Raw genomic sequence first — 22,557 nt, 5'->3', positions numbered from 1 at the left:
GGGACTGTTACTTCACCTTTAGAGATGCCCAAGGATTTAGCCTGTGTAGTGCAAATGAAAGCCTCCAGGGAAAAAAAAAGCAACTTGTTTCCAAATGAAAATTATGTTGACAGAAATCTATACCTAGGTCTAACACATTCTCAGGCTTCAGGTTTTCACAGACCTGGATGGTCTATGGCACAAAATCTGACCCCTTCACATATAGCTTGTAAGACAAAATCCTTACAGGGAATAGCGTGAAAAATATTTGCCTCTTTAGTTTCTGAAATGGTCAGTAAGTTGTAATTACTGAAGCAAGCAGGGCATTGGGCCTTTTCACTTCGTGCTCCCCATGTGCTATTCTTTAGAAGGTTTGTTCATGAAACCAGGAACAAACTGTAAATATCAGATCTAAAGTACTAAGTGCTTGCACTTTTTATGTTTAGGCATTTCGTTGCTCCTTTCTGAAGAGAATGTGCACTGAATGGGGTACCTGAATACAACTTCAGAGCTTGTTTGCAATACAAATCCCTTTTTACTGAAGCTCCTCCAGCTCTTGTAGTGTTTATCTCTGGACTGAATCTGGAATCGCGAAGTTTGAGGATAAAGGCATACCCTCCCATAAGACACCCCCTTGACTCATTATTGTAAGCATTATTTTCTGGGAGTGAAGGTTACACTTAGCGTGGGATGTTGCTCAACACGGGTAATTTTCACTCACTGAGGCTTTTGGTGTAAGTCAAAATGCAGGAAGATAGTGGTGCCAGTGCCCATGACTTTTGCTGGGAGGAGTTCTGATGCCTTTTTTCCTTTTCTCTTTGTTAGCTCTGCAGGTAGAAGAAAAAAGTTATCAAATAACCCCCAGTACCACATACAGCCTTGGCTTTCTGTAACGCATACTGTGATTTATTTTCCAGAGGAAGGTAAGGGGCTGAGGGGGGACGGGGACGTGGGGGCGGCAGCCTTGCTCCCCCCCCCCGGCTGTTTCCCCTTGTCAAACGAGCTGTTATCACGTCGCGTTACAGTGTCACGCCGCCACGGAGCTGTCCGGACCCCACTAGCGGGTCGTGGCCTTGCGGGGCTGCCCGCGGCTCCGGGGGGGAGGGCTTGGGGCACCGAGAGCGGCCCCGGCGGCGCCCGGCGCTGCGGGAGAGACGGCGGGGGCGGAGCCGGAGCCGGGCCGGGGAAGTGTGGTGGTCACGTGGCGGGGTCACGTGGCGGGGGAGTCGGGCCCAGCCGCCGCCGCTCCGGTAGCGGTGAGAGACGGAGCCGGGAGGGCGGGCAGGGAGGGAGGGAGGGGGAGGTGCGCGGGGCCGGGGCGGGCACGGGGAGGGAGCCCGGGGGTGCGAGCCCGCGGGTGCGAGTGGCCGCCGCCCGGTCCGCCGTCGCGTCGCGCCCCGCCGAGGTGAGTGCGGGTGGTGGGGGACGCGATGCGCGGGGCAGGGCCGCAGGGCGGGGGCGCCGCCGGGGGCGGGGTGGGCCGAGCCGAGCCGGGGGCTGTGCGGGGCCGCGGGCGGCTGCGGGGCCGTTTCCCTTTTGTTCCGGTGGGCACCGGCGTAGCTCCGAGCGCGCGGGCCAGCGGCCGGCAGAGCGGTCCGTTTTTTGGGGGGTGAGGGGTCCCGGAGCGGCCGCGGCACGCGCGCATCCGTAGTGTGCCGCGCGCTGCGCCCTTTCTGTGGCGGTTCCCCCGCGCGCCCAACGGCCACCGGCCGCGCTGAGCCGCGGCCGCCGGCTGGCGCCGATCCTGCCTCCCCCGGCAGCCTCGGGAGCGGGGGACGGGCTGGAAACCCCGACCCTTCACTCGTACCTGCGGCTCCAGACGCTCCGAAAGCCGGGCGGTGGGGAGGTCCTCGCCCTCTTCTGGAGGCTGCCGCTCCGCCTGGCCCAGCGGCCGGGGTCTGGCTGCGGCCAGCGCTCCGGGAGCTGCGGGCGGCAGCGAAGCGGGGAGCGGTGGCGCTGCCGCCGGCATCACCTGTGACCCTCCGCGCACTGCCTGTAGCGCTGACATTTTTTTTTCCTTTCTTTTTTTCAACTCTCTCCCACGTCCCGCTTTTCTCGGAGGGCGGGGCGGGGTAAATGGTGACGAAATTTGCCCTGCGATACGTTAAAATTCGCCTAGCGAGTGCAACTCCTTTGCATTCTTTTGTGTCTTCACATCATGCCTTTTAGTAAATGTTTGCGTGCGAACATGTTCGAGCACCCTGGCTTCCAAAAGGTTCCTGAGAAGTGAAGGAATCGCTTACCAATTCAGTACTTAAATTTGACTCAAACAGTAAAACATACAATTAAACCAGCTGTATGGGGTCAGGTCAAAGGTCCATCTAGTTTAGATTCCAGTTTCTGCATTTCTGCAAGTGGCACAGAGCAGATGCTTAGGAAACACCATAACAACAGTGTGAGCATTCTGTGAAGCTTTGGGAAACCAGCCAGGCCTCTAGCAATTTGAGGTTAAGGGACTTCCTAAGTCAAATGTGATGTTTCAGTATTTAAGAGCCCTTTTTCTTCCATGACTTAGTCATACATGTTTTCAAAAAAGAACAAGACAAAGGCCTGTTAATGGAAAAGGTTTTTCCTTGCCTTTTAAAAAAAAATGCGCGCGTTATTGTTGTAGGCAATTTCATTTTGCCAGGATGAAATTTGCCTGTCCAGGGATTACTGATTCATGAGCAACATATTGTGTTTTCAATAGGTAAGAGGTATTTGCAGTGGACATTTTCTACACATATGGGAGCTGTAAATAATAAATTTGTTTTTTAATGTCTGCTTTTACAAATAATTTGTGAAATTTAAGTCTTAAAACCTAAAATATCTGTTTAATAAAATACAATATAGTAAGAATTTGCTCAAAATACAAGTGTTTTATTGTAATACAACATTGACAACTTTGAATATGATTATTTGAATATGATCCACTAACATTTAACTATTAACTATTTAAGCTTAAAGAGTTACCTTATATAAAAAGAGGAGGTTTATTATGGAACAGATTTCTCATTATATCAAGATTTCTGGTAAAATTATTTCAATAATACCATAATAGATTTTTCTGTAACAGTGAAATCCTGGTGATCTCTAGGGATGCTAGCTATCAACTTGATCCTGCAATCCTAATTCAAGAACCAGTTTAATGCCAGGAGCTCCTAACCTGATTGCTCTTATAAGGAACATTTGTACGAGTGGGCCTTGTACATTCACAGGCAATGTGAATGTCAAGTAAAGCAGAGCTATTTCAAAAACCTGCATATCCCCCCACATTCCTAGTGGAACTTTATAAGAAGGTTGTTGTCAGTTTCTTGGGGGCTGAAAGGAGGTAGTGGGTTGGGGTGTGTATGTAAAGATAGATATTTAAAAGATTAAGAATAGCTTAGAAAACTGACAGCTATAACTGATGTGAATGACTTTCATGGAAATATGTTTGGGGTTTTGGTTTTGGTTTTTTTTTGTGGGGGGGGGGTTTGTTTGTTGGGGGTTTTTTGGGGTTTTTTTGTACAATGCACCACTGCTTCTAACAACAGACTGTGGAATTTGTTCTCACCTAGTCAACAGATGTTTATTCTAGAGCGCTTAACATATTTCACTATTCTATAAAAACCTTACTGGCTTTGAACTCTGCTCAGCTCCTGATGGACAGTTTAAAGTATTCAATATGTTTTCGTCAGTAAGCTGATGAATAGATTTAAATGGTTCTATTGTAAGCTTACACCCAGAAAACTGTTGCAGCACAACTTTTCTTAGCTTACTGAATCATTTTTATCATAAAAAAAAAATTAGTTCAGCTGAAGTTTCAAATTTTTTTTTTTATAACTAGCCTCTAGAAAAAGTTGTACTTGTTTTATGTGATTATTAAGCATACTTATAATACACAGCTTTTAATAGTACTTTTCATTACTAGGTCTCAAAGTGCCTTGCAAAAGAATTCAGTGTAATTATTCTCTTCTTATCTAAGGGTAATTATTCTCATCTAGTGCTCATAAAGAGATCATTGTCTGCCTGTGGTCGCTTAAGAAACTCTGTAAGAAGGTCTAACAATAAAATCAGATTTTTAAAGTTTGAATTGTTTTACAGTAAAAACCCACAAACTCACTTGTTTTGTACAGCTTTCTGTTGTAGCATTTTTATGTCGTTTAACGATGCCGGAGGTAATTTCATAATTTACCTTCTATACTAAGGTTGGAAGCTAAGCTTGTGCTTTAAGTAGAACGGGCTTCTGAGTGTCAGAAGAGACCCTGCTGAAGACTTAACTGAATTAGTTGATGGGTTAGAATAATTCAGGACAGTTTCTGTTAAGGTGATCGAAGTAGTAATGGTGCATGTCTCTAGTTCATTTTCCAGGGAGCCTGGCTGCTAAGAGAGTTTGTACAGATGTCTCTTAGTATCTATCAGGAAAAAAGATGTGTGTGTGTGAATGAGTGAGTTATATGGCTAACATCCTTATATCTTCTTGGTTTTCCTTCATTTCCACTTTGCAGAACTGTTAGAAATGGTACAGAATCTTGCATTTGTTTGTTTGTTTGTGTTGAGGTTTGATTGTGGGGTGACAATAAAACCATGGCAGATGTACTGTTAGCCCACTCTCCCCCAGCTCCTCCTTTAGCCCCTCCTTCTCCTCCCTTCCCACTAAGGGCAGGTGATTGGGAGGGAAAGAAGGACCAAGAGAAGAGAGTTGGAAAAATTAAAAATGTTTTACTAATGCTACTAATAAAAATAGAGAAAATAATACAAAATATACAAAACCAATCTTGAAAGTCCCGGCAACTTCTCTGGCAGATGTAGGGCTGGCACCCAAAGTCCTGGACTGGACTCTGCAGCCAACTGGAACTGGATTCAGTCTGTCACTAGGCCTCAGTTCGCAGGGACAACTCGCAAGGTCCTTTCCCAATGTCGGCCATAAGGAAAAAGGAGGAGATCCTCGTGATCTCCCACTTTTATATGGAGTATGACGTGAATGGGATGGAATACTTAGTTGGTCAGTTTCAGTTCGCCTCCTGCTTGCACATTTCCTGAGATGCATCATTATCAATGACCTTGCATTCCATTGCTATGTCTACCAAAATACGTATCTAGCCTTCAGAAAAACTGCAGTTAGTAAGAAGACTTTGGCTGACAGAAAAATTCACTAGAAGAGAAACTTGTTTTTAACAAAACCAGGACAGTTTGTTTTACTGGAACCACCAGTTCCAGTCATCTTCAGTATCCCATTTTTGTAATGCATCTGGTAGGAGTACAAACTTCTGATGCTAGAGGTGTGAAGTACACAGCCTTAGATTATTGTTTTCCAACTACCTCTATCATTTAGGATGTGCAATCATGATCAGTAATTATATTATTGATGCATTTTAATAATTTAGTTTTGCACTCGAGGTCTTCCGCTGGGTTGATATTTTCCAAAATAGGTCAGAAAGCCATTTATTTTTTTAATTTTAATTCAAGACAATACATTAAAGCATTGTCATTTAGGGACAACACACAAATTAGGAAATGTATGAAATAATTGGTAATGGAAGGATTATAGTTTGGGAACTATATGATATACTATATACTAAATAGTATGCAAACTGTATTCCCAGATAGCATAATGCTGTCCAGAAACATGAGCTTGTATAACTTAAATCGAAGCTGTAAACCTGTAAGCTTTATTAAAGGGGCCGAAGGCTGCCCTACTGTAATGAAATATTTGCCAGCAATCTTACAGGTGTAGTCAGTAATTTCAGTTGGCTCTCTGTTAAACAATGCCTGCTTGTTGGCAGGCTGGCATCTAGAGTCCAGTCAGATCTGTGTGGGTTCAGATTATTTGGAAAAAAGGTTCAAGAGGAAATTATCTGAGAGGTCCAGTTCCAAGAAGTTGTTTTTCTGCCGGTTTCTGTATTCATTGTTTTTGTGTGACTCTTGTTTTGATCTGTGTTGTGTTATTTTTAACTAATGCCTTTGTTTACATCATTTTACAGTACTTAAAACTTTAATATCTTTTAAATGGTGTATGATAATAGTTTTCACTTTGTGCTTATACTCATGAAAGACCTTAGTATTGCTCAGCTGCACATCATATCCTTGACAGCTATAAAGTAGCAAAGCCGGTCTGGAGAACCTCTGACTTGAAAGCTGGGCTGTTTGTGTAGCGTGGAGGTCCTGATTCATTTGTGATTGTTGCTTTCTCCGTAGTTTCAGAGCTAGCAGACCCAGCTGGTAATCATATACTTTCCTGGTACCCTGAGTTTGAATAGACTCAAACATCTTCCTTGTCTAGGGCAAAGTACTCTTCATGAAGTGTGTACTTGAAGATAAACTCTCCCATTAGAATATAAATATCTAGCTCTTCTCAGTACTAATATCAATCCATCCTATCAGTTCTTTGCTTTGTACGTGCAATGGAATAGATTCTTCTCCTTTGATGACACTCTTGTCATTAAATATTTGTTGAAGCAAATATCTTGCAGCTAAACTGGTTTCTAAATAAAATCTTCATGAATTTCTTATTTCATGAGTTTGAATAATAATTGCAAAGTAAAATTTGGAAGAAGGCCAGACCCATTCACATAGCCATTGAAAAAAAAATACCGCAAATACTTTACCAATGTTACCTGGTACCATTTAAGCAGACGAAAAACAGAAAGGAGCCATAAATGTGGGACACAATATGAAAGAAAATAGTCTTTCTGCATATATACTATTAATAAGAATACTTTAGAAGAGCAGTGTTTTTGAAGATAAGTAGCAAATAAAGTTATTGCCAAAAGCAAAGGTTGGCTGCCTGCTGTGATTGTGATGGATCACAGTCCACAGGAGGCTCTTTAGTTGGAGAAAGACAAAATTCTTAAGTTGTGGGAGGGAGAGTTTTGGTGCAGTATCTAGTACAGTGGTAACGCTGGTCCCTTGGGCATCCAGGCATTACTAGCAATATTATTGTTGCCTGTGCTTGATGAAGAACAGATGTCCCTATTCTAATGGCACGGTGGAATGACTTCTAGGAAATCCATTTAGTTGTAAATAACTAAAAAATAAAACACAACTCCAAAGATCTGCCTGTCTAAAATCTGAGTAAAATACACAAAAGGGAGATTGACTAACACAAGTTCTCTCTTGCAGATAATATGGACTGTGAATAATATAAAAATACGAAAAATGTTACTCATAAAGCTATTCTAAGTATTAAGTAAAACTTGAAAGGGGGAGTGAATTCAGCTAAGGGAGAAGGAGGAGGAGTTATATATTTGTGGTATCTTTCCCAACTCTCATGATTGATGTAAATATATTAAGAACTGTTACTATTAATGTATAAATAACTTGGCAGCCATACAAGTGCCCTACATAGTGTTTGGAAATGAGGGAATTGAACAGTGTAGGTGTTGAACCAGCTTTAGATATTTTACCTTCTTTTTTCCCGGGCACAAAAATGCAGACCTAGAATGATATATCAGCGCAGACCAAAGGTGTTTCTACATCAATATCTTGTTTTTAACAGTGGATGATAGCAGATGCCTAAGGAAGAGTATCGTAGGATGTGCAAATAGGTGAGTATCTGAAGGAAGTATCACTGGCTTCTAGCAGGGTGCAGTTTAAGGGTGTCTGGACAGATGATTTGATATTTAATAATTTGACATAATTTATGACACAAGAATGACGGAAGTATGAGTGTCCATTTTTAGTTAGGCTGTTGCCAGCTTAGGAGTTGCAGTCCTCCACTCCTTTCATTCTGCATGGTGTAAGACCTTGTTATTTTAATTTGTAAAACTTGATATCAAACTTGCATGGATAAAGTTGAGTGCTTGATGTGTGCATATGGAATGTCTGTGCAGGCTCTTTTATTTACTGAGAAATATAAAAAAGAACTCTTCATAAAATCTCAGTTTCAGTCATGTGCAGTTTATTTACACTTTGCATTTCTCTTAAAATGGAACCTGAGAAGTGACCTCATTAATGTTTATAAATATATAAAGGGTGAGTGTCATGAGGATGGAGCCAGGCTCTTCTCAGTGACAACCAATGATAAGACAAGGGGTAATGGGTTCAAACTGGCACACAAGAGGTTCCACTTAAATTTGAGAAGAAACTTCTTCTCAGTGAGGGTAACAGAACACCGGAACAGGCTGCCCAGGGCGGTTGTGGAGTCTCCTTCTCTGGAGACATTCAAAACCTGCCTGGACGCCTTCCTGTGTAACCTCACCTAGGTGTTCCTGCTCTGGCAGGGGGATTGGACTAGACGATCTTTCGAGGTCCCTTCCAATCCCTAACATTCTGTGATTCTGTGAAGTGCTTATAGCTAGTTTTGCTCTTAGCAATCTCTCTCTTTGTAAAAACTACGGTTTTCATATCTGTATATGAATTGTATCTGTAGAACCATTGCAAGCATAAAAAGCTTGGTTTTGAAAAATAATTGCCAAGTTTGTGATAGTTTATAAGAATGAAGGAAGTTTTAATTCAGATTTTGGTGTGAAGTTTCTGTAGTTGAGTAGCAGAGGACAGGTATTATGCCAATATTTGTCAAATAGTCATAAAAAAAAAAGAAATTCCTGAATAACTTGGAAATGGAACAGTGTGTAAATGAAATGGCTCTTACCTATGGCCAGTGCTTGAACTTTTGCTTAATCTGTTAACAGCAATATAAATCAAATGGGTTTGATTTGTCTTTCCAGACTTGGATTGCTCTAGAGACTTCTGAGGACTTTTACAGCTTGATATGGACTTATTCCTGATTTGGATTCCTCTTTCCTCCTCTTGTGTGTTAGGGTTTGTTAGCAGATCTTTGAAGATGTTTGATGCCTAAGGCAAAGGATCCTTTATGGTAGCATTTTTTTTTTTTTTTTTCTTTTTTCTTTTTAAAAAATTTTTTAGAGCAGAAAATGGGGCTACAGCTCCCGTTGTCTGGTAGGTCTTTACAAGTCAAATTAGATAAAGCAATGAAAACGGTTCAATCTAGGAGAGAGATTTAAATAAATGCATTTGAATCTTATAAAGACCTGGCAAGCTACGCAGTGAAAGTCTGCTATCTTGCATGAATGATCAAGGGATAAAATTAAACCAGTGCATCTTATAGATATGTGATTTGGAACCATTTGCCATTTTTCCAAAGCAGAGATGAAGATACTGAAAAAGGAGGGGAAAAAAAAAAAAGATTAAAGAGATGGGGGAAGAGACATGGTTCTTCTAAAGATACCTGTAGCAAGCCCTATTATGAATTGCAATAGACCACCATGACAAAGAATTAGTCTATTTCCCTCAACAACAAAAACTTCAGTGCAGCAACAGAGTTCTACTAAAAGCAAATACAAACCATAAGATTAAGTGATTAAGTCCTCTTTCTTGGAGTTTCAGACTTTCCAGAGGTGGATTCCTTCCAGGTTTTGCCAGCCTGCTGAGGAGACATTCTCTCTTCCTATATACCAGTAGAATAACCCTGTGGAACATGTATTAAATCCGATATACATTATTTCCCAGTGTTGCAAGAGAATTTTTGAATTTGAAAGTCTGTTCACTGGCCCTGTAATGAGATTGAGGAAAGTATGCTATATAAAAAAGTATAAATTCAGCTCAGTACGTGTGCCTAGGAGATACTTGTACAGTATTAGTCTCTCCCTTGTATTTCCAGAAAGTTAAGTACTTCTTTTTATTAATAAAGGAATTGGAAATTGCTCTTTCTTCCAAGGATTTAAATGAGAGACCGCTGATTAGAGAATGGTGTAGCTTGGGAGAGGAGGAAGAAGATTATGTGGAAAATTCTCATAATACAATTTCATTTTCAGTACTGTGTTGGTGGGTTTTGCAATTGTCATTATTAATACAGAGAGCAGAGGAGCTGAATACTGGTTGTTCCGGGCTAAAAGTGTCCAGTAATGCTGAAAGATTTCATAAAAGATAGTGTCCTATTTTCACGAGATGCAACAGTAAAGTCTTTTGTCATTGTCATAGGGAGGTTATATTCCAAACATTGGATAGCCAGTTCAGTCGTCCCCTTCCCTCTTTGGAGTTTGGTTTAAATACTTCTGGTGTGAGGAAACTTCTGTTTGGTTTGGAGGATTTGAATTTGTGTCCTTGTCATCCAAGGATGAATGCGAAAACCAAAAAATGACTGGCATTTACTTTATATTGGGCAGAGAATGAAAACTCTCCTAAACCAATCAAATGACCTTTGCATGGGAGATGATAATATGATGTTGATAGTGTCTCCAGGAGTAGATCTGCTACTAGTCTGTTTTTGGTTAAGGAAGATATAATGTGTTATGAGAATTTGGATCATATTGATTTGCCTCCAGCTGCATTGCCACAGTTTTGACAGATATCATGGCTGATGACTGAGTGTCCATACTGATGTGTAACTTTCTGTCTGTTTTCACTTATGTCTCCTTCTGCTTTGTTTTGTTGCTGTGTAGACTAAGATCTCATTGCTTTCTTAGCCTAACACTTGCTCAGGCTCTTGGAATAATTTTTCTTCCTTGGAGTATCTTAAGAGGTTTGGTTTGTTGCCTTCTTTGCTGGCAGGACTAGTGTGGAAGCATTGAATGAAAGACCTTTGAATACTGACAATGCTCACTTCTGTTTCTGTTTTGATTGCCCCAAATGACATTTTTGAATGTACTTCTCTGTGTGGGCTGATAACACTATTGATAAGAATAGGCTTGAGGTGATGCACGTTGAATGGAGAAAGCACTAGAGAACATACTAAAGAATATAGGACTTCTTTGAGTTTGTGTCCTTGATTAGGCTGGGTTTTTCTGGGGGGGGTGAGGTAGTGTATGTTTTTTTGTATGTGTCTTTTTTGTTTTTTTCAATGGCTAGGACCATTTCTTCTGGTCTTTCTAGTTAAGAGTTTGACCCTGTTTCCTGGATGCTGATATCATTGTTGTCTTTGCCTTCATTGAAATTTACAATTTTGCAATTTTGTGGTATGCTAGGCAAGACCGTGTTTTGTTATTGCTTCCTTGTTTCCTCTACATCTTTATAGCAGATTTAGTTAGGAAAGAAATCTTGTGGGTTTTTTGGTTTTATTTTAAAGCACCTCATTATGTTAGCTGATCTAAAAATCTATTGGGAAAATTGCCTCAACTTAAAAATAAATAACAATTGCGCTCAGGCATACTTGGCCACGCAGCAGAAAAGGGTTCTGTCCTGTTTTCACTTAATTTTAATGGTCTGGAATTTTGCCTTCATTTAAGAAATCCTAATTAATTTTGACATCTTTTCCAGTCCTTCCTAATAGATAAATACATACATCCTCTGGATCAGATCTCAGAATCATTTGTGTAAGGGAATCCCTGCTTATCTGTCAGATAACCTCAGGTATTCTAATAATTCCTAGTATATTTGAAGTTCTGCCTCTGCTTGTTTGTTGTTTACTCTAGCAGGGTCTTGTGATTGGGAGGTGATGTAGGCTGTAGGAGGTTGCTGCCATATAAATACAACATATTAAAAAGCAAGTGCAAGCCCATGTAGATGAGTGTTCTGATGAAATGCTGTTTTTTAGATGAACCCGTGTCAGTCTAAGTTAACAGTTACATTTGGATTTTTTTTTGTGTGTGTGTATTAGTTGATGATTACAGCAGCAGACTGGGAGTCAGAACTGCTGTACTTCTGTCTCAATTCTGTCATGAGCTTCTGTATTGCCTTGAGATGCCTAATTATCTTTTATCCAGCAGTACAGTTGGAATAATGCTATTTTCCTCCTTCTCCTAGGATTGCTGAGGCTAGTAGAGTCCTTCCAGGATGCTGGGTAAAAGGTTCGAAGTTCAAGATCATGTTAAAACAAATCATTGTACAGTTGGAAATGAATCAAATGTTCATTCAGCTGAAGATGAGTAGGCTTGGTAAAGGTTAAACCAAAAAAATGCAGAAAGAGAGGGGAGTGAAATAGGGCAGGCTAAGCTATTAATACCGTTATATGACTCATTTCCTTGTTTTCTTGTTGATTCTTGAGGCTGTGATCTCTTGGTCTATCACTTACGATCTGTAGACCATGAGATGCGGCAATGATGCTAAAGTAATGATACTTAAAAATAATAACATCGGCAGACGTGCATGCCTGTATGAGGCATGTGTAGGGCACATATTCAGACATATCCACTAAAGCACTCTCGGAGTTGAAAGACTTCTGTACCTGTTTGTAGCAGACAGTGAATCACAGAAAGGGTCCATAGTGTTGCTGAATTAGAATATGGTGTGTTGGGAGTTTGGGGACTTAGCAATGGCAAGTCTGTATCACTCATTAATTGGCAAGGGTGCATTTGTGACAAAGGCTGATTCAGCAGGTTAGTACATTTCTTTCTTTCCTATGTAATAGAAAATGCACCTATAGATTATCCAGCTTTATCCATAGAGATGCTTTTTGGCCACAGATTTTTTGAGTAAGGTTGTGGGAGTTTTAATTTTCACAATCCTTTAGCAATGTCTGTGTTTACTGAAGCAGTATGAATAAAGCAGGGATGTTCTTTTGTTGAAAAGTCTCATCCTACCTGTTCAGGATTGTTTCTGGAGAACAGACTCCTAATTCTTATAATAATTGTCTTTAATACTTACTTGGCTATTATGCCTCAGATTTATGTTTCAACAGTGTAGTATATGATACGCACAATACAATTTATCCATGTCATAGATTTGTTAAGACAAGACTTAAACATTAAGGTTATGTAGCCTAAACTTCTGCACAGCACTGTCTTTGCATTTTATGTGAAGTTGGGTGCCTATGTTAAACTAAAGCAGTGTTCTTTTCCGATAAAGTAATTATGAGATTTTCTAGTATCATTAGACTTAAATTCATGATGAAGGTATGAAGCTGGTTCTCTCATGTAGTCAACTGTTAATAGGTCTGTTATTTTCTTGCATCTAGGTATAAGCGGTGACCTTGTGAAGAGGAGAATAGTACTTCAAGGCAAAGAGGCAAAGATAAAATTCCTTAGGTCACACGGAGGGATGAGAAAAAGCCAAAAAGGTCTTTCCTTCTTATTTTGAGGAATATTAGTGTTCCAGTGCATATGTTACCTCAGAAATTTAACTGAACAAAGAAAACATGGCATGAAAAATGCAATGAACCAGGTTGCATGCTTTCATGATAATTTTCTTCTCTAGGTTTCTCAAGTTGTAGTGTGAGGCTTCCTGGGTGTCTCACCTTGATCTGCTTGCCACCTCTGTCTTGTTTACTTGTCTTTTTCCTTTTTATTTTTTGAGAGACTTATTCTCTGCCTTCAGAGGTTTACTTACCTTCTTTGAGTAACTGAGTAAATTCAGGGATCTCTCAGGGGGTTAAATTCATCAAAAGATGATAACGCTGTTAAGTTTCTTGCCTTGTCCCTCTGCATTTTTGAGTTTTTCTTTCAGGACAAACTCCTGTGGCTGTGTGGTTGATACTGTGCGTAGTTCCTCAAAGTGAGACTGTTAAGGTTTTTGCTCTCTCAACTCTGCTGTTTGTTAGGTGGCCTGTACCATAGTATAGTACTCAAGCCTTCTCTTTCAAGCTTTTCTTGCAGGATGTTTCAAAGCTGAGTGTTTTAAAGTATGAATAAGTGATAATAGGGAGGGAAAAATTGTGGGAGATGCTGGTTTCCACACCAAATGAAACTCTCAGAAGTGCACAGCTTGTTTGGCAGTGTTAGGATGTCTAGTGCACTTTGCAGCTGACTTGCTGTGAACTGACAGCCAAAGACCTTTTGTTCAGTGTTTTGAAAAGTTTCAGGCCTAGAACTCTGGTCAAAACACTATTCAGACAAAGAAATGATATATAGCCACTGCTCTGAAAGCCATAATCTTCTTATATTAAGGTTTTCACACTTAAAGCAGAGATGTCCCATACTCTACTGTTTGAAGGGATCAAAGGCTTAAAAAGCATGATACTTCAAATTGTGAGTTATTTGCCCCAGCACCCATTCACATGGAGTATTTCCTGCAGAATTTTTCTGGTATTTAAAAACAAAATGGGCAAAATCTTAGATTTTTCCTAGAGTACATTTGTTTAGTCTGTGTTTGATTCTGCGCCCTCCCCACCCACCCAAACTGAAATCCTTACCAGTAGTCTAAATCTGCCTTGGGACAATTACCTCTTAGCATGATCTCAGTGGAAATCCTGAAAATCCTGCCACATGGCAGCTTGCTTTCTCAGCTAGAAAATAAATGTTTGTCAGTGGCTTGTTAGGTCCTTAATATCATAGAAATTGATTTTATGTAGTATAGTCATAACATCCTTCAATGAAATGCCCTGCCTCTTTGTGGTTATACCCCAAATCAGCAGAGTATCACAGTATGTTCACAGCTTGAGCATATGGAGGTGTGTTTTGCTGAACCCAGGCCTTGGTCACCTGGAAAGGTTGGTTCCTGCTTTCCACTGCTAGTTTTTGGTGCATGTTTGTGTTGTACAGAAACAAAAATGAAACTAAGGTATTGGTGTTATACATAGGTTTTGGGTTGAGACAGGCATCTTTGTTGTCAAAGAGGTATTTTCATTTGTTGTGTCCTGTTCCCCCAACCCCATTCATGGTATGTGATTACATTAATAGCCAAAAATGTGTCTGGCAAGAATCTAGCATGAGAATGACACACTCTCCTCTCAGGAGTTTACAATCTGTATTCATTTTTTCAGGCAAACACCTATTTGACTCTTCTATCAGTTGGGCCTTTACAGGAATAATAATAATAAAGGAATCACTGCCATCTTAATTTTTTTCATCAGCATTTTATTTCTATTTTGCTTAATTGCTGATTGTACATTGTTTTTCTAACAACACACTCCTGTCTCACTGTGTGAACCTAAGATGTCTAGTTTATTGAGACAGGATTGCCTGGCTTGGTGGATTTTATGAACATGTCATTTCTCGTGTCAAATGATTTAGCTTTTCATTGGTGTGCTAATTAAAAAAATGTTTCAATAACTTTGTTTTGTTGGTGGTTTTTTGTTTGGTTTTTGTTTTGTTTTGGTTTGGGGTTTTTTTGTGTTGTGGGGTTTTTTTTGTTTGTTTGTTTTGGGGGGGTTTTTTGAGTGTGAAAGTGTCTTACAAATGCCATTGCTGGACTGAAGGACACAGATTCTCCCACTCGCCTCCCCCTAAACCCTGTATCCCTACTAAGCTTGCAGTAGATGGCAGATGACACTCTGTAGTATATATGTACAAGCTGTTGGGCTGTTTACTCAGACCAGGAAATTGATACCATGCCTGAGGTCTGATTTGGGCCTTTTGCCCAAGAGCTTTAGAATCACAGCTTCAAAATAAAACTGCATGAATTCCACGTGTTAATCTAGTGCTCTTTTTACCCTGTGAACCACCTGCCTGTTCTCAGTATCACCTTAATTCACCTGATTTTCCCAGAAGGAAACGTGCTCCTGGTGTCTCTGCTTTTCTCTTAGAGGAATTCCCTCCGGTTCTGTTATTAGCTGCATGACCAGGATAATGCTTGTCATGACCTGACGTCTCAGCTGGAAGGGAGCAGATCAGTCACTGGTCAGGTTGGAGCCTTCTTCTAAAGATTGACCAAGTGCTGCCATATGACACTGCAGGGTTTGGCAAAAAACCATTACAATTTTTCTTGTCGTGTGTGTATACGTAGATGGCTTTCAATGGGGAGGGATGTAGAAATACTAATTTCCGCATAGTTCCCCTGTAATGAACCTGACATATGCATTGTCGGTGCCATATTCATCCATCTGAAACCTTGTGTATGTTGAGATTCAAGGTATGAACACTTTTCCTGAAGTTTTAAAGAAGTAAAACTAGTATGTCTAAAGGGCTTTAGGAGACAAAATGTGTGGAAGTCTGGATGTAACACTTTGATATGTGTTCTGCTGTACCTGGTAGAGACTATCAGTAGTCCACTGCTGAATGATTAGGAGAGAATGTGTGCTTGTAGCTCATGCAATTTACTTTAGAGTTTGGCTTTTTAACTTGGTCTTATCTTCATTGTCATCTTCTAAACTGAGATTAAGGACCTTTTTGTTTTGTTATTAGAGGGCAGACTTGGGTTCCTAATGGAGGAGAAGCCCTTCTGACAATACCATAGCCAGAAGTCTTTTTGTACTACGATATTTTAGAGAGCATATATAGGGTAGCTAAAAAATGGATATAAAAAAGATACTATTTCTAAGTGGAACTTTTTGTCTAAGTCTTTTGTAGTGAATTTAGCCTTTACTGTAAGCTGTCAAATTTAAATAAAATAGCTTTGCTAATAAATAAGTATGTATTGCTTAAATATTTTCTGCTGAAGTTTTAAAGTATGTCAGATCACTGAAATGAGGGAAATTGCTGGGTAAATAATTGGATTCATTTTGCTGAAGGGTCACATCAGCTTGCAACAGATTTTCTTCAGTAGGCGTAGATTGAAAATTGTGTGTTTATTTCAGTGTAGTTTATGTCAATTTTTTTTTTTTCAGGAGAAACTGAAAACGATTGTTTTACTCTTGCAGAATGTAATAAAAATGAAATGTAATGTTGAGATCAACTGGTTCTAGTGGTGTAGTGATGTAGTATCCAGAAAGTCACCTCAGTTGACTTGCTAAAGATAATGCTTCCTGTGATTTAAAAAAAAATTAAAAAAAAAAATTAAAACATTTTTAATAGAGGCATATGAATCCAAAACATCTAGTGTAATTTTATTTTATTAGTAACATTCTCTAAATCTTGTAAAACTTGAATTTGTGTGAATGGAATTCTAGTTTCCTTTGAAACTAACTTGATACAGTTGTGAGTTTGGAAGATAATCCTAAAATGGAATCCTTTAATATATTGCAACATCTTATTTTTTGCTATCCCCAGCAACATTGGCAACATTGAATTTGACTGTTGGCAGTGGTAACTTTGTGTTCTAGGCTGCGTCTTACAACACTTCAGAGTACCTGGTGTACTTGCAGTGTTACCTATGCATATATTGTGTGTCAGTGGTCAATATATGCAGTTCGAAGAACATCTGGTCTAGCAAATGAGAAGGAAGTTTACCAGCCTTTAACATCAAATATGAAAATCATCAATCTGAATAAATGTGTGTTTAAATTATGTAATTACTTAAATGTGAACATATTATATTATAGCATTACAGTTAGAAAAAAGAAATATAAAGTGTGAGGCATAAGCTATGTTTACTTGTAAGTCAACATCAGCTTAACATTACTACCTAGTAACAGTCTTTCTTTCAGGAAGGGAGTAGAAATGCAAAATCAAATTAAAAGTCTATATTTAAATCAAGTTTCCTTGCTTGATGATTGAAGTCGTAACTATTCTTGGTTACTGTAGATAATTTTGAATTAACTTGGGCTGAGTATCTGTCCTTCTGCAGTGAACTGCAGGAGAAATGTTTTGACACGATACATTTCACCAAGTGTGGATGGATATTTTCAAATATGAGAACAAAAAGCAGAGTGCTGGTTATAGATTTTCCTGTGGATCCAAACCAGATAAGTTTTGAAGCAAGTTAGAAGTGAACAGGAAAACATCAGAGGAGCCACACTCAATGAGTGACAGGATTGTAGCACAGGCTGGAAGCCAGTAATGGTAAATTTCTTATTTCAATGCTATCTTTCTCTTCAGTATTAAGAAGGGTGCTCCAGCTCTCTCCCATGGGGAAGTGCCATGGTGCAGCTGAGCTGATCTAACATCTTTCTGTTTCTGAAAGCTCTCCCTGCACCTAAGTCTTGTGCGTACTGCCTGCTCCTTAGCTTCAGCTCCAATGCTCCTCTGACCTTTCAGTGAGTTGATCCACTTCCCTAAGGCCACAGAATACTCCTCACTTTTTAAAATATTTATTTTCTGATGTTTTAGGAAACTGAGTCTGCAAGGAGATGTCAGAGAGGTACCCAGTAGTAAACAGAGGGACAAGGGCCAACCATATCTAGGAAAGCAAATTGGAGTAGGTCATAGAGGTGGTGGAGATTAAGAAGTCTTTCTATGGCATAGGCTGCTATAAACAATTTGTTTGTCTTGCAGGCCTGTACCTTTATCTTACAGGGTTGTTAAAAAGGCTTTGTAATATGTGTGTTCAAGGCATCTTAAGTAGTGAGAAAGATCTTCTAGAAGCAATTCTGCCTTACTGTATCCTGAATGTACTTACTGCTTTTGCCATAAAACTTTGTTTCTTAGGAGATGTCATAAAGCTATTGGATTACCATTGTTAGTGGTAATTCTACCAGTCACTTATCAGCTCTTTCGTTGAAGAATGATGAAGCTCTCTTAGTGTTAATAATTTTGTGGGAAGAGCAGGGCTAGCTGTTTGAATCACTGAAGGTTGCTATGAGAAACCCAGCAATGTTTCCATAGGGTATACCAGTGTAATTATAGAAGCTTCTTTTGAAAATTGATAAGCCATCAGTTATTTGTAGCTCTGCTTCAGAGCAAATAAAACAATAACAAATGTTGAACAGAATGGGTGACTTGCATGTATCCTGATTTTCTTTGCAACTGCATGTGGCCTTCCAGAAGATAGGTTTGGGTTTGCTTGTAGTTTGTTAGAGCTCTGGCTGATCTGGGTAGAGTTCTGAGAAGGAACAATAAAGGGTGTTCACTGTCAACCCATAACAGTTGCTTTGTTCTTGGCTTTTGGCTCTTGCAAGGAGAGCAACAGATCCAAGAATCACAGAACACATTGCATGGGGGAATGTTATGAAACTGTAAGTGCCTTACTATGCTCTGCTTAAAAATTTGATAAATAGAAATGTTGGAGCGTTGAGAGCGAATAATCCTGTGACATCTGTAAGGCTCTGTATAAGAAACACTTTTATTGTAGAACGTCCCAGTGTATGTGCTCCCCATCCCAGTGGGAGACTGGCTGCCCAGCAGAAGATCAGTCTGTAATCAGGTCCCTGCAGTTCTGCATTGCTCTAGTATGTCTGTTTAGAATCTGGCAGCGTCTCGCTTTATTTTACCGTTCAAATTTCTCTCTCTGAGACGGATTTCTTCATCTGAAATGAAAATTTGTAAATGTACAAGTACAAACTAGAGCTTTTGAGTTACATTTATAAAAAGGCAAGTTACTGGTTTCATATTTTCTGGATGTGAGCTTTAGCTGCTCAAGTTTTAATCAACATAAGACATGAGGTGATAGTGTGAGCTCTCCAGCCTTTTTGCTTGCGTCTGCTGCAAGACTTCAGAAAGTACTTTGCTTTAAATGCTAATTGTAGTTAAGCAGCTAAAAAGAAATCTGGTAGATTGGATGTTATTAGCATTTTATTGATATTTTGCCCTTAAAGGGGGGAAGAGATAATGAAATGGACTATATAGGCATTGCACACAATTCATAGCTGTCTTGGAATACCCAAAGGTAGAATGTCTCTCTCTATGTGGATGGAAACGAGAAAGAAGTTTTAGAGAGGTCCTAATCCTAGTTCAGTATTTTGATCATTCTTGAGAACAAGGGGAGGAAAATTTGGGTTTGTTAGCAGGCCTCTTAAATGCTATGCGTGTGGGCAATCTTCAGGGTTTTACATGCTTAAGGACTTTGTGTCCAGTAGGGGTGGACAGGAAAGGACGGAATATTTGGTTTATGGTTTTTGTGCTAATCCATCGGTAAAATGTTGTGTACTCCCATTCTTAGTGATAGATTTTGGATAGATTACTGTAGGAGTAATGATGTGCAAAATATTTGGAAGATATAGCTCTGTCAAATTACAAATATCTCAGGTGTGTTATTTGTAAAATTATTTTTTCCTATATGATAATAATCTTGGGGGGGTTGGGGTTTTTTTTCAAGATTATGGTGGAACATTTATCTATTCACTGTCCGTGTTACAGTTATTTAAAGGTATATCGAATATGTTTGGACAGTGTATGCCATTTCCTTATTCTCTCTTATGGCTTTGCAGTTGTATTAATGCGCTGAAATGCTCATCCTGGGAACATGATGAGTTGTTTACTCATCCTTCTTCTCCCAGATGATCCTAGCAGCTTTTCTATATTCTGCTTTAAGCAGTGGGACAAACATTACACAGCCGCTTGTGTGAGAGAAATACACTATGGACAGAAGAAGTAGCAGTGGCAGTAATACAGCTGTTGCTCTGATGTTCTACAGTTATAAGCAAGACAGGATATTTATCTGTAATGTCTTGTTATGTATCTTTTTAGAAAGAAATATAATGATTTCAGACAAACATATATAGTCTTTGGATTATATACAAAGTAGAACAGATTTTTCTTTTTTCAGTTTATATCCTACATAATTGTAATCAACCAGCCAAATAGAGAGTTGGTAGGTTGACAATCCAGGGAAGTCAGCATATGTATCAGGTATTATTTGAGGTTTTAGAATCACTAACTAGATTTTCTCATATTTAATTTAGGTTTTTCATTCTTTTAATAATTAGGAATAGAATTTTTGTATTCTGACACTGTAATTTGTTCATTGGCTGTTTCATGCTGTCATTAAGTAGGACAGTAAGTGAAAAGTAAGATATCATTTTAGTTATTGGGGTAGAATTTTCTTAAAATGTTATTATTGAGTTACTTAATTTCAAAAGCTTTCTATCGGCTTTGTGAAATACTGCATATTTTACCTTTTTGTCTAAGTAATGGGGTTTTTTTGTGCATCCATCCACTACAGATCAAATGTAATAGCCATTTCAAGCAGATGCTGAAGTGTTGATTTCATTACAATCTAGCTAGTATATATAAGAAGAAAGCATATAGTTTTCTCCTAGTAACCTGTTATTTTGTGGTCTGTGCAAAATGCACAGTTAATGGAGATAGTATTGAGGTGTCATGACAGCATTAGATACTGAAGTAGTATACTATCTCATGTTCTGAAAAGAAACTGGAATATACTGATCCTCTTAAGCTATAGAATTGAAATCCTGAAAAGATGTTTTCGTGTAATTTGTTTTAATAGACTTTGTAAGCTCAAGGGGACCACTGACACTGCAAGATTATGATGTTACCTTGCCAAGCTGCAGAATTTTCCTTGAGCAGTTTGCAAGCAGACTTTTTCAATACAGAAAAGGAACCTTCAGTACATATGTTGAGTTTTATAGAGGGAATGATCAAGGTGGATTACATGTTACCAGTTTTTATTTTTCTCTGGTTGTTCTGCTTTCTCATCCCTTCATATAGACACACAGAAATAGCACTTAATATAGTAAATATTAGGCTTTTACACAGCTCTGGAGGTACTTTGTGAAGTACTTAATAAAAATGATTGATCTAAAACAAATTTGTCTAAATACATAATGTATATATAGGCATAGAAAGGAAAAAGCAACTATGTAAAATAGCTTTAAAATTTCAGGTCAAAATTATTTATGAAATTACATCAGATTGCTTTTATCTTCTTATTGTTACTTTTGGTTAGAATCTTCAAGCATGATGGAATCCTAAGAAATTTACAGTAATGTAAAAAAAAAAGGGAACTTTTGCATGAGCAAAGCATGAGTGCAGGAATATAACTCACATTTGTCAGATTTAGCAGAAGCCTGCTAAGTAGCACATCATCTACTAAATGCAACCATATTATTTTCCCAAATCCAGGTTTTCAAAATGAAGTAGAAAATGTATGAAGCTGACATTCTTCAGTTGAGTCAGTCTTTTTTCTGACTGTTTTGAAAAGTCTACTGACTTCATCTGAAGATCCTTGTTCTCCTTGGGAAAGGCAGTAAGGTGAAACTTGGCAATGGGAAAGAAGAAAATCCAAATAAAGAAAGCCAGTGCCTTTTTTTTTTTTTAATGGCATGGAAAGCTTTAGTTTTTTGTGTATATGAACGTATTAGCTCTATGTGAATGTTTATCTAAAAGGTATAGATTTAGCTGCCATGATGAATCTTCCCTTTTGATTTTTAAGCTTTGTAGATTCTGAAACTGAGCTTTATCCAAAAAATCTCATAAGCATAGTTTAGGTGAAGATGCTGAAATGCATTCAGAGTTTTGTGTCGAGGTAGATAAATAATTGGGTCCAAAAAGTTTGACAGTTCTGCATTTGCAGAACTTCTGGTGGGGGGGTGGGGGGATGGGAAGAAAATTAATTGCAGGACTAGCTGGGAAGTGGTGAGAATATTACTGAAAAAGACCCCGCAAATTTACAACATTTGTTTATCTTCTTGGTGAAAAATGAATGTGTGTTCAACAGGAGAGTATTTTCCATATCTTTGTAGAGATTATAGTTAGAAGGAAGCACAATCTGGTAGTTGTACAGATTTAAATGAATTATACGAAGTCTGGCTATCTTGGGATGTCAGCATGTTAAGAAATAGGTATATCAATAAAAGATAAAATTAATGAATTTTATATTAAAAATTATACCTTTCAAAGCCTTGTTCTGTGCAGATTTACAAAGCTGAATGAGAAGAACTGGCATCTCAACTAATTTTTTAGTTAATTATGGAAATGAATTTTATGAAGAAAATTTAAGTAGTCTCTTCTTTTACATTGATAGCCTTAAAGTGAAATGTTCAGAATTTGTACTTAAACGATATTAAATATTTATAATTAATTATTAGTAAATATATTTTATTAAAGCAGTTATTATTAATAATTTGTTATATATATTTATATTTGTTATATTAAAATATATTCAAAGAGCAACATGAGTTATTTTATTATACTTTTCCAGAGTTTCTGAAAATCTTTTTCTGTTCATTCATTTTAATCTGCGATCGTTTTAACATATATATTTTGTATCATATTTTATAAAAATAAAACA

At 38.7% G+C, this 22,557-nt stretch overlaps 1 protein-coding gene across 4 annotated transcripts in view; it reads left to right on the top strand.

Moving 5' to 3' along the window:
* The first annotated feature begins 1,161 nt into the window (after positions 1–1,161).
* Positions 1,162–22,557, top strand: part of TULP4 (TUB like protein 4) — a 159,359-nt gene continuing 137,963 nt past the window's right edge. For 3 of the 4 annotated variants that reach the window (XR_010605915.1, XM_065630907.1, XM_065630905.1), the window contains exon 1: positions 1,162–1,235. The gene's annotated coding sequence lies outside the window, so the exon portion shown is untranslated. Of the gene's footprint in view, positions 1,236–1,299; positions 1,385–22,557 lie in introns of those variants that run through there. The other variant, XM_065630906.1, reaches the window with a different exon arrangement.

Source organism: Caloenas nicobarica, chromosome 3, assembly GCF_036013445.1.
Source record: "Caloenas nicobarica isolate bCalNic1 chromosome 3, bCalNic1.hap1, whole genome shotgun sequence".
NCBI classification, from domain to species: Eukaryota; Metazoa; Chordata; class Aves; order Columbiformes; family Columbidae; genus Caloenas; species Caloenas nicobarica.
The sequence above is the reverse complement of the archived record's forward strand: the minus strand, read 5'-3'. Positions and strand labels throughout refer to the sequence as shown.